This window comes from Hylaeus volcanicus, chromosome 5 (assembly GCF_026283585.1).
Source record: "Hylaeus volcanicus isolate JK05 chromosome 5, UHH_iyHylVolc1.0_haploid, whole genome shotgun sequence".
Taxonomy (NCBI): domain Eukaryota; kingdom Metazoa; phylum Arthropoda; class Insecta; order Hymenoptera; family Colletidae; genus Hylaeus; species Hylaeus volcanicus.
Window position 1 is genome coordinate 12758527 of NC_071980.1, and position 13255 is coordinate 12771781.

At 38.9% G+C, this 13255-nt stretch overlaps 1 long non-coding RNA gene across 1 annotated transcript in view; it reads left to right on the top strand.

Moving 5' to 3' along the window:
* LOC128877632 (uncharacterized) overlaps window positions 1–13255 on the top strand; it is a 160755-nt gene that overhangs the window by 69720 nt on the left and 77780 nt on the right. The gene's annotated exons all lie outside the window — the stretch shown is intronic.

Here is a 13255-nt window from a genome sequence, read left to right on the forward strand (position 1 = left end):
AATTTAGGAATCTTACCCAGACTTATTTTCTTTGACACCTCGTCTTCGGAATAAGTTTTTTAAATTTCTGAAAAGTCCTGTGATTTCTAGGGTGATTATGGTATATAAAAAATCCAAATAGTGTAATTTTCGAGAAAACTGGTCTTTCTTCGCGTGCACAAATAAGAACATTCGCCCCAAACAATAATTCTTAAATTTCGCGTCCCCAATTGTGGACGCCAAGCTCGAAAGGGTGAACCTGCGATCCTTCTTTCTCCGTACGATACATTCCGCACTATTAGGCTCGGACGATGAAGAGAAATTAATCAGGCAAGTCTCGGTGTATATAGTCCATGCATCATTCGCGAAGGGAATAGGGGACGACGATTGGTGCTTGCTGGCCATGGGCAAGTTCACTGATCCCGTCGGTGTTCGAAACGCACAGCGCTTCTCCGTCCAGCGCCCTCGCGGGGCACCGTAGACGCTCGGTGATACGTGCATACCGTTCCCGGGCACGCTCGTGTCGCGAAGAGAAATAAAAATGAGAAAAACGAAGAAGGGAAAGAGCCGCGAACTCGCTCTTACGCCGAGAACACGGCCATGACGTGAAAGCAAAGGAAGGCATGCGTTACATCCGAGCAATGGTTCCCTCGGCTGCTGAATGTCAATGGCTGAGGGGGCGATTCTCGGAATTCTGACGAAAAATCGATGATACCCGACACCGAAGACGATAACGAAATATCGAACGTGCGTTAACCTCCCGGTACAGGGCGATTCTAGAAAGTGGGTCAGCTGGTCCGATGGAGGAAGGTACTACGCGGTGACGAGAAGTTGGCTAGTAGGCCTCATTGATTGTACTACGGAATTCTGTATCGTAATCTAGTTCAAGTTCCGGTTCGTGTATTTTAATTTGTGCTTGGTCTATAAGATTGACTATTACAGTTAATGAATACGTTATAATGTATTCTATGCTGGAGAATTCTAAACTATATTTTAGCAAAGTTCATATGTTTTATAGAATGGCTAACAATTGCACTTGATAAATACATTATTAATTTAGAGATCATCGTTTTGAATGGGTATTAAAATACACGGAACACGTATACCGTGTATTAAGGGTTTAAGAACACGTATAAGGGATTAAGAACACGGGTACCCGACTATCGAAATAATGGATATCCAGGTACGTACAGGTGCATCGAAATACATGGGTACGCATACATCGAATTATACGGGTACAGTATCCAATTAGTTTTATATACAAACCTTTACGTAAAAAAAGCTTTTATTCTAAAATAATGATCCTTATTAATTTTGAAAAAATTGATAAGCAATAAAAGAAATAAATAAAAAAAATATAAACATAAGACGAATAAATATAACATAATCAATTTTTTAGTGTAATTTGTAAAATTCTATTTATTAGTTGAAATAAATGTTCAAGGTAATGTGCGTACCCGTGTATTTCGATGCACGTGTATTAAAAATACACGGATTAAAACACGGATCCATTAATTACCCGTGTACCCGGGTATTTCGATACACGTGAAGTAGGGATTTTTAAATTTATTATCTATACTGTACCGTAGAAACCTATAGACTACATAAAGAAATCAGACCCATTATCCACTTTCTCACCTCTGCACAGTAGGTGCCCCGATATGCGACATCGATTTGGACAATTGTTACTTAAGGTGACGGTAGAAAATTCTGTGGATCTTATACGTTATATCTATCACAGAGAATCGATGAATACTGCATTCGCCTCTCCTCTGATGAATAAACAATGTACTTTCCGCGAAACAGTGCTCCCGTCGCCACTCGATGCGCAAACGACTAAACGTGTCTCGAGAAGAAACCGCAGGGAACACGCGTAACTAGCCAGCCTCTGTATTTCTGTAGTCAACTATTTACGCGAACCAAGGTAAAGCTTAGGGACGACAGCGGGGATGCATCGGCACAGAACGCGGCTTGTCGCGAGCAAACAACGACTGAAAGGGTCGTCGAAGTGCCATATTAATTGCAGGCATCTTGTATCGCTCGAGAAAGATCCTCGAGTGCACTCACGCGCATTCTGTTTGCTTCATCGGGAAGATAGACTGCAGAGCATCTTGGCTTCTAGTTCTTATACGCGATCTCTCAGTCGTTTTCTTATTAACGTCCTTGTTGCAACAAAGTTTAAGCGATAGATTGCGCTTTAATGTTACGTCTGGTTCTGTGAAAGATCAATCGAAGCAGCCTAATGGACATTTACTTTTGTATCGAAATTAGTTACGATCACAATATCTTTCAAAATGGCAAAATATACCACGTGAAAGCGTGACAACATATTTGTTAAAATTGATTTAGGGATAAAATTTGATCTTGGCTCATTTAACAAGTTAACCCTTAAATGCTCTAAGTTTCAAATTTGATACCGGACTTTTAAATCGAATTGTACGCTTGCAATTGGCTTGTTTTTAACGTTATCATTGCATAATGCTCCTTCGAACAAAAGTTAAACAAAAATAAACGTCATTTCCAATCATTTGGAAAATCAGTATTCTAAGGGTTAATATACATGACACTGTACAACAGGTGTGAAAAGGTTATAATTTCACTGCGAATTTTATGCATTCATGGTATAAAATAATAGAATGAATTATATAAAGCGAGACAGCTGGTTCGATGGAGGAAGGTACTACGCGGAGATGAGAAATTGGCTAATAGGGCTCCTTGATTGTACTATAGAATATGCTAATCATGACCAAAAGGTTTTCGTACTTATACAAAACGAAATAAAAATATTATTATATTTATTGTAGAATATCTTCGACGTATGTAATATACTCGGTTCACTATTACTTCGAATCCATGAACCTATTAGGGGGACCAGAAAATAAGGTCGTTTCTGCGAATGTCAATACTTGTTTATCATTTATCAGCTCACTGTATACCAATTGATTTTTATAGATAGCAAAAGATTGTTGAAAACGAGTTCGATTACATGATTGATTCAAAATACAAATATGTTATGAATTTATCTGTTTGAATTTAATGTAAGAGAAACGACAATACTTTCTGGCCCCTCTAATAAATAGGAATGTATCTTACCCTGCAAATATTATAATATGGACTTCTAATGTTTTTGTATATTATTACATACCGAACTCCTTTAAACTCCCGAATACTCATATTACTGCTATTTAAGTATCTCTTTCGCTCCATCGAGAGTCATCGAGCTGGCGAAGCAAACACCGACTGAAAGGATCGTCAAAGTGGCGTATTAATTGCAGACATCTCGTCTCATCTCGGTATTGGTCCCCGCGAACGAGAAAGATCCTCGAGTGCACTCACGTGTGCGCATTTCTGTTTTCTCCGTTCGAGAGATCGATCGCTCGCTGGCTGCTCGTCCACGGGACAAAAAGGACCTTGGAATCCTTGAGCCGGTGTCACCGACATTCCCACAGGAGTCATCCTATTATATTTAAATCGAGCGAGCGTGCCTCGCGCCCATATGCAACCGCACGTGTATGCAGCTGCACGTGAGCCAGCGCACTCACACAGAAGCGCGCCCTCTTCCACTCGGAGCCACGAAGGCCTTTCGATTTTCTTTATTTTCCTCCGTGGTAGGCTCTCGACAAAGGATGGACGCGGTTTCGTTTTGTCATCGTTCGATCGCCGGAAGTACGGAATGTTAATTGCCGCGTCGCGTTAATATTTATGCTAATCACCCTGCGGACGTCTCGTTAGAATTTTCTATTTAGTGTTGCGTAATATTTAAATATGCATACTTGCTTTGAAAATGGTACTTTTTATTCCTTGTTTCAGATGCAAAGTGTTAGTGTGTAAGATATAAAATTTAATATCGAAAATCATAGTTATAGTAAAGAAAAGATAGAAAGGGAGTCGAAAGAGGAAAATATATACTGTGGTCTTTTTTGTGCTTGTTTTCGGCTGACTTGTGATTGATCTTGTTGAGTTCCCTTTCTCAAGGTTGGAATATTTCGCGTGAATGTTTAACTGTCAAACAGTGACGAGAGAAAAGTCAACAGGGTTCCAGAACTTTTCTTTCTTTTCTTTTTTTTTTTTAAAGGCGTGTTAGTTTTGTAATCTCTTTTCCTTCGCGAACGTATTTTTAATTATCTTGCTCAAAAGTGTTTTTCAACCTCGCAGTTTTACCGCCGAGAATTGTTATTTTCGTGTCACTTTATTTTTGCGAGGCTTAACTGAAAATATTTTCCTGCCAACATTAAAATTGATTCAAACATCTGGGATCCGAATTCCATCCAAGTGCCATCAATTTTTATTTCTGTTGTTGTACGTGGTATGTTCTAGTTGTAAGTGGTATGTTCGGCATTAAAAATCGGAATTCATGGGGAAGGTTTAACTCCATTTGCATCGAACAACGGAAAACACCAGGCAGAACATTAAATTATACTTTTATTATATTCATAAAAATTAAAATGTACACACCTTAATTTTAAAGTCATACTCGTATTAGCTTCTATGCAAGTATCGCAGTATGTATAATATTTAACAATAGAGGTATAGGTACTCTCGGAGACGAGACGAGCTTACGAAACGAATACATGAATTTCCTTATTTTTCGGGGAGTGAGGAGGGGGTTAATGGGGGTTGGGGGCTGGTGGTAGGGGGTCGGTGATACGGTATTTAGCTTACTTCCGATAATTACATTAATATTATTGACTGCTTACAAAATAATACTATTACACAGTAATTCATCTCTCGGTTTACGACACAGTTCTCCGGCGTGCTCCGTTTAATAATTATCGAGATCGAAGAAAAGTTTCCAATAAACGAGAGCGCACCGATGCGATTTTACGGCTACGGTGTCCGCTACCAAGAAATCAAACGAGGATTAGCCTCCTTCGAAGTAGTTACGTGGAATATACTTCCTACCTATATATTGTTTTTTACCATTATTTTTTGTCATTTTCCTTTTTTCGTTACTTATCTTTCTTCGCCCGCTAAGCACGTCGTGCCATTAGTGTGTGTGTGTGCGCGCGCGCGCGCGTGATTGTTTCGAATGTATGCGTGAAAACGTTCTCGTGAAAAAGATTGTTTTGCTCGAGAGATGTCGCGAAAAGGAAATGACAAACTGTCGTGATCGATCCTGGCTGTGAGAACGTTCGGAGAGGGAACGAGTGTCCAAAAGAACGTGTCGAAAAATCTATTTGGTCGCGATATTGCCTCTTGGGTCTCGACGCCTCGTTAGAAACGCGTAGCGGATCCCAGGGGCGATTCTGGACTCATTCAGGGACCCGAGGACTCATCCCGAAGCCTGAAGATAATTGAACCGTTTACTGCACAAATCAATTAACTCCACTTTTTGAAAAATCTTATTCAAGTCTCGAAGCACTTGGTATAGTCTCAACTTTGTATATTTATAATAAAATTCCTGAATAATAAAGATTAACACCATTAAACGACAACATTTTTTTGATCATTGAATAATAAATGATTTATTTCAGAGGGCACTTGTTCACGTTTCTCAACTTTTTGTTTTATGGAGTTAATCGATTTGAGCAATTAACGGCTCAATTGAGGGCCACTTTCTTTTACTGGAACGCCTTGGCGATAGGCAAATGTTATTATCGTGGAAAGATATTTATACTTTCTGTACAAATCGTTCAGGAATCTGGACAGAAAATTAATAAATGAGGGCCCCAGAGTTGATGGTTCGTCGGGTCCACGGTGGATCCGTTCCTGAGGGCCCGCAAAGTCTTTCTAACGGGCGACGTGGGGTAAACTTATGCGAACGCGTTCGTTCGTCGGCGTGATCGTTATTTTGTAACAGTGGCACGTTCGATTCTCGTGTTGTGTCAGGGCCGGACTAAGATGTGGGGCCTTAGGGGTCCAGGGACCTTTACTGACTAATCCTTGTGCTACAGAGTACATGTAATACTCAGGGATGCATCGTACCTTTATTCGACACATTATAGAATTTTGGACCTATCTAAAAAAGAGAATTTGTATAAGTTTTGTCTCGTTTTATTAACGCTCTCAGGGACTGTAGCTATGTTTGATTGTAGCTGCAGTACGGGTTTAGCAATCCCGAGGTACCCGAGCTACAATAAAGCCAGTCGGCTTCAATCGTATAAAAATGAGTAAGAATTAAACGAATGTCAGTACTATTTAAAATTTGTTTGCTTCTTGGACTTGGACATTGTATGTTAGTACAGTCAATCATTTCTTAAACTTTCCATTGTTTTCCAAGTATGAATGAACTACGAACAATTTTTATTTGAAATTTGTTTGCTTCTTGGTTCTAAGCTTTCCATATCAATTCATTATACGCATTGATATTAAACTTTTAATTCTTCTTTGCCCAAGTGTGAATGAACTCTCAAAAATAAATTCAATTCCCAACTTTCCTTCCTCTAAAAATATTATTGAGTGTCTCAGTACACATAGCCCTGGGGTCTAGAAAGTCTTAGTTCGGTCCTGCACGTTGCACACGCGTCCACATGTGTCCACATGTGGCCGGATGGGAAGAGAAACGATCACGCCGCGCCGAAGCGTTCTCCGTGCAACGTGCACAAACAGTAGCACCAGCGCGCGAAAAAGGTACGCTAACTCGATCACTATCTATTTCGTTAACTACTCTTCTAGTGAAATTTGAATTCCGTCTTTAATCGTTCTCTATGCGTAACACGAAATAAATGCCGCCTAAGCGTCTCTGATCTATCTTACTGTATTTTACACAATCCCTTATCGATCATCGCCTCGATCACAATTGTGCTTCGGAAGCTATTTCTTTTTTTATATCAGTTTCCATCGATTTCAAACGATGCTAATGGGTTTATTTTATTTATTTTTCTTTGCAGTGTCATACGTCACGAAAAATTCAATTTCTTAAATAGTTCGAATGATAACAAAATAACAATAGTTCCCACATTAACCCAAGTTTAAACACGCGCAAAATGCGGGTCACGTTCGCGTCACGTGAAATAAAGGGCACTACCGGTCTACACGTGTTCATTATGATTATTTTCACGGCTGCACGTGACACGTATATTTTAATACACTCTTGGGGTCTAGCTCCTTCGAATTCACAGCATAGAAAAACGAACATTCAGACGGAGAATATATATAATGCCGTTCGCTGTTCTCGTACTGAGTTCTTATTCAGTCATCGTGAGCGTATATTCAATATTCACGATAATTTAAAAAGCAAAAATTTCAGAATTCTTGCATAATTTTGCGTAAAACTCACGCAATTATGATCGAAGCGATGAATTGCTACAATGCCAGGACGATGCAAGATCGATTCCCCGATGTTCCTTGCTATTTTACACTCTCGCACATTCGCCAGGTAAAATTCTCCTTCTATTTATTATTCTTTACATAGTGTCCCCCAACATCCGTTTGTTTACCATTCAACATTTTTGAAAATCGTGGTATAATATTTTGTATTAATTTTCTTTGTTAATTTTTATTCAATGAAATTCCACTGTGGTGTATTTTGGCCCCCACTCCGTCAGCCAGAGAATTGTTAAAGGAGCAATGAGAATGGTATTTGTGTAGATGCTCGCGATTAAAGCGAGAACACCTGTGAATGCGATCACGCGATCCACGGAACAGTGCAGATAAATAGCCGAACATCCCGCGAAACGTCCTTGCATCGTCCCGTATTCTTACATAAGACAACATCCGAGTAGATATCAGCCGAATGGGAACTGACTCTAAACACGTATTCTGCCTTTAATCACGCGATGCAAAAATAGGCTTTCCTATTTCCGGTCACCTAGTACCGGAGCGAGTGACACAGCGATTCTACGGATCTACAGAGAATTCCCAAAGTTCCTTACAATCTAGTATCAATCGTTTTCTTACTAATTTTTCTTGTTCTTCTGTTCATCCATAGAGGTTGTTCTACATTATTACAGCGCGAGATCTCCTGGATCTATCGAAACGAACGTATTCCGATTGTTCGCTTCGTTTCTCTTCTTTTTTAAATCTCTCGACCGCCAGCGATCAATGGGAACTGAATATAATTAGCAAACGATAATTAATTACGCCGACACTGCTTTCTGAAATAACGATTGCTGTCAAATAAGTGTTTATGAAAGAAAAATTTGTCAATTCTTGAGTACTGGTATCTGAGTGTCTCGATAAACCGAGTTGGGGCACCTAAGTGGATAAGCATATCTAAGTATTAGTACTTAAACGTCCACGTGCACTGAGTACCGGTATTTGAGTGCTCTCATATGTCGAGCACTAATGCTTCAGTATTCTGATAACTTAGTATCCGTATTAAATGCTAGCACTTCGGTATTCTGAGACGCTTAGTATCCGTATTCGAGTGCATCAGCTGACTGAGTACCGGAATTCAAGCATCCAAACGTATTAAATGCTAGTACTTCGGTATTCTGAGACGCTTAGTATCCATATGCGAGTGCATCAGCTGACTGACTCCCGGTATGGAATCACCCAAACATATTAAATACTAATGTTTCAGGACTCTGAGACGCTTAGTATCCATATTCAATTGCATTAACACCCCAAGTACCGGTATTCAAGCTCCCAAAACTCATTGAGTACCATTATCTAGGCATATCAGTCTACTAAATACCAGAATCCAAGTATTTGAATATATACAATACTACTGCTATATAACCATAGCTCCCAGAAAGCAGTTCGCCTACAATTTCTGCACTGTTAATTACAAAGTCACTTAATAATAATTCAGCGATCACATCTTATCAGATAGCTACGATGAGTCTATCGAAATGCCTCGGAATACGTCGTTTCTCGGATCGGGGAATCGTGAAAGGTACAATGAACGAAAGTTGCGCGACAATTCGATTTGGTCGCACAATAGTTTTCGACGTACAGACTGGATTCGTTTGCAAATGTACAATGTCGGCCTCGGTATCGGTTAATACAGTAACAACGAATGGGAAGGGATGATGGTCGAGGGAATAGTGGTCAGGAGTGGATCAAGTTCGTGAAGCTGGTGCACATCATACTATTTTTTTTTCTTACATACTGTGTCGATAAACGTCTAAGTACCAGTGTGATTGATGATTTTTTATGCGCACATACGGTTTTGTCTTTTGTTACTTGCTCTTTTTTTTTTACATTACATTAAAATATAACACCAAATCTCGACTTGCTTACGTTATACATATACATATGTGAGTTGTGTTTTTTTTCCTCTATTTTTTGTCTTTTTTCTTTTGTTTTATTCATTTTTAATGTATTTAGCGATGATCGTTCGAACAGTCTCTCACCATCAAGCGTTTAGAAGAGTTCCGAATTCAATATTACGTGCTCGCGTTTTCGCGTTTAATTGACGACACTCGGGAATAGCAGGCTTCGCGGATAGCGTTCAAGATTGTCGAGGAGAAAATTTTTAAGTTTTGGGTTGCAACATATAAAATCTGTCACATTTATTTACGAATAGCCTTATTATATCTCAGTGTCTTGAAAAATATATTTGAATTAAATTGAAACAACAAACGTTGTGTTTATAATTCTTTATGGCAACGTCCAAATAAATAGATTTACATTTAAACAATCTCCTATGATACACTCTTTAATCAGGAATTTATCCAAGCTGTATTTCAATAAATATTTAAAAAATTCAGAATTGTAAAGGACAATACTGAAACGAAATAGGTATTTTATTTGTTGCAACCCAATACTCGATGTATATAGTGGCGACTCTTGAACAAGTTTGCATGGGATGAGTTGTACATTCATAATTTATCGGAATGTGTAATTAAACGTTGAAGTTGAACCCTCGGTTATCTTTTGGTCGCTATCCTTTGACACTTCGAATACGGAATGTGGGGGGTACGCCTCAAAATTTCCTGAAGCTAGTCGATGCAAATAATTGCAAGTGGAAAGTTATCGTATCAGGCAAGGAGAGCGATGAGTCAGTAGTCGAACGCTTGCAATCAAAACTCATACTAAGATATGTAAGTTAGTAGCTATGAGGGCATTATAAGGACATTATTTCACAAGAAAGTGAAGTGAATGACAGTCACGAGAAGGAAAATGAGCATTCAAGAGTACCAGTACTTAGGTATATCAGTATTCGAGTGAATTAACATACTGAGTACCGGTATTCAGGTACCTAATCTCTCTGAGTACCAGTATTTAAGTGTATTAGAATCGGGCACTAGTATTTTAGTGCTATGAGACGTCAAATACCTGTATTCTAGTGTAACAGGATACTGAGTACCGATATTCAGGTGCCTAATCTCACTGAATACCAGTATTTAAGTGTATTGGACTCGAGCACTATTATTTTAGTGCTATGAGACATCAAATACCTGTATTCTACTGTAACAGCATACTGAGTACCGGTATTCAAGCATCCAAATGTTTCGAATACCAATATTTAGATGTATAATACCGACATTTACTGTTCTGCTATTAAAGTTAACACGTGAAAATCAATCCCCCTTTCTACAATCTTTTCCCACCCTTCTGACAGTTATCATTGCTACAAAATTCCTGTGTATTTCTTAATTAAGTATAAACATAATACACTAGCACGAAATTATTTCTATCAATATAATTATAATAGATCTTCTCACGAAACCTTAATAAAATGGCCCAGAAGTATAACTTACGCATCCTGTTTATCGCAATTTAGGATCGCAAGCATTCGAACACCTTCCCAATCGACTGTATGCAGTTTCATTAAATTGAACTTTACTCGATTGCACGCGATCTTGCAATTGAGAATAATCATAGTCGTCTCGCGTTCGTCTCGAATCGGGACACAATAGCATCCCCTGGGTGTCTCGTCTCGACTGTGCACGAAAAAAAGTGGTGCACAGAGATTATGCGCGCACGGGGGTCGGCAGCAGTGCGATGATAGAAAACGAGGGAGCAGCGTAAAGACAGCAAAAGATTCGTTTCACAGCCTCAGTTAGGAGAATTAGATTAAAAAGAGCGTTTTCACTTTGTTTCAGTGCACTCAAAAAATGGACCCGTTGCGACCCTTTTTTTTCTGTTTTGGAACATAGAACCGTGTCCGCCGCGGCAATTACGGATATAATGTTAAACTCGGAAGTCTTCCAGAGACATTCGTAAAACCGATTGGTCGAAAATATTACTTCTAGAATCCGTTAGGGTACAAAGTATAGTTGTGAACGATTATCATTAGATAATTGTAACGATAAAAATGGACATTGTCTTATCGTGGGATGGAATAGGCTGTGTAAGCTCCGTTAATGCTAGATGCTCCGTTGCAATTTCAGAAATAAAGTAAAAACTAGGAAAAGAAAATTTACCAATTCAATTGAAAGTATCAGAAAATAGTGACATAGAATGTTCATGGGGTCTTTCTGGCAGCGTCATGAAACATTAAGCGTACCATAGGAATTTTTTTCGAAGTCCATAAGATCAAAAAGGAATGCAATGTTTTTTTTCCTAATAATAATAGTACTCAGAAAGAGTGCAAAAATATTTTTGTATGAACTTTATTGGCAGATTAATATATTTAAATTGTTTTATCTCGACTGGAGTTACTTCGCCATAAATAAATTTTATAATGTTCGTACAAAAATATTTGTATACTCTTTTCGAATAATCGTACGACTACAACAAACATTGGAATCGTTCTTTACTTTATAGACTCCAAAAAAAATAAAAAAAAAAAAAATAAAAAAAAATCCTAAAGTGTGCTCAACACACCTGAAAGACCTATGAACCGTTAGAAAGGTATGATGAAACGCAAACAGACGTAATACGAAACGTAACCGAGAAATCAGAGTACGGTATCGAGAAAATAAACAAATAAAAAGGGAACACATCAAGTCTGAAATGAAAATTTTATTAACCTTATGCCGGGCGGGCATGTAGCATCACTGTGACATCGTGAGTCTTAAATTTCTTTCATCTTTAATAATTCTTGATTACCAAAAATGGACAGAATACCTGGCGGTCGCGACGATTTCCTTTCCCGTAGGCGACGTATATAAGATATTTTTGTTTATTATTTAGTCTTTTAAATTCGCGCGATAGAGCAGCCAGAGGGAGGTTCGCGGCCTACTACATCGGGGAAAACGTCGCGTCGACAGGCGGAGTTTATTATTTATATTCAATAAATATTACATACAGTAATACGTTCATTACCGATAGCGTTAGTATTGTTCTAATTGGACAGAAGTTGTTGGTTGTGTTTGTAGTTCACAATTTGGGCGAAATTTTTACGATTATAATCTTAATTGTTAATTGCGTTATTATTTCTCTCTCTCTCTCTCTCTCTCTCTCTCTCTCTCTCTCGCTCTCGTCTTTTTCACTCGCTTCTTGCTTTCTTCCTTCGCTTCATCGCGTCCCTCCATACTCTACACAATCTATTCCGTGAATTAAAAAAAATATGATAGTAGTTATCGTCGTTTGATTTTGCCACACCGAGACGTATCACGGGGTTTACATATCGTTTCGCGTCTCGGGAGAGTCCGTTTTTTTTTATTTTCTTCGTCATTTTTCGTTTCGAAAAAAACGGTTTACACATATATATATATAATATACCGTTGGTGTGGATTTCTTCAGAGTCATGCGAAAAATGAAATCGATCGCCACCCGTGCTGAGCAAATCGCGTTGAAATGTATCAAATATATATATGTATATTATATATAGTTCCTCGCGATAAGTTTGTGGTGTCGGTGGTGGTGGTGTGGAGCGGGGGTAGGGGTTGGGGTATACGCTTATTGCGAACAAACAAATTAACGTTCTGCCTTCTGCCAACGAAACACGAATTGAACAAAATTAAGCAAGCTCGTTTATGTCGATTCTTCTACTATCTAATAAAACTTACGAACCTAGTATTGCGATCCTAGAACGGGCACGTTCGCATCTTCGTATCGGTTCCGATCGTCGCACGCGATCTGTTCGCGTCGCGCAAACGCGCCCGATTTGTTCGACGAACTGCGCCGTATTATAAATTAAAAGTGTGTTACGTTCGCGTATAAACACAATGGTGGACAGAGGATGTATGTTACAATAAAAGGAACTTAACAGATTTCGCTAAAAAAATACAATATATGAAACAATTGTATACATATAAAATCTTCAAATAATCTACACAACGCGGTAATTCGTATTCAAAGGATCTTGGGCGTTCGTCCTTCCACGTGTCGAGCCACATCTCCAACGATTCAAATTACCAACATGGTAATTTTGGAGTGTGTGTGTGTGTGTGTGTGTGTGTGTGTGTGTGTGTGTGTGTGTGTGTGTGTGTGTGTGTGTGTGTGTGTGTGTGTGTGTGTGTGTGTGTGTGTGTGTGTGTGTGTGTGTGTGTGTGTGTGT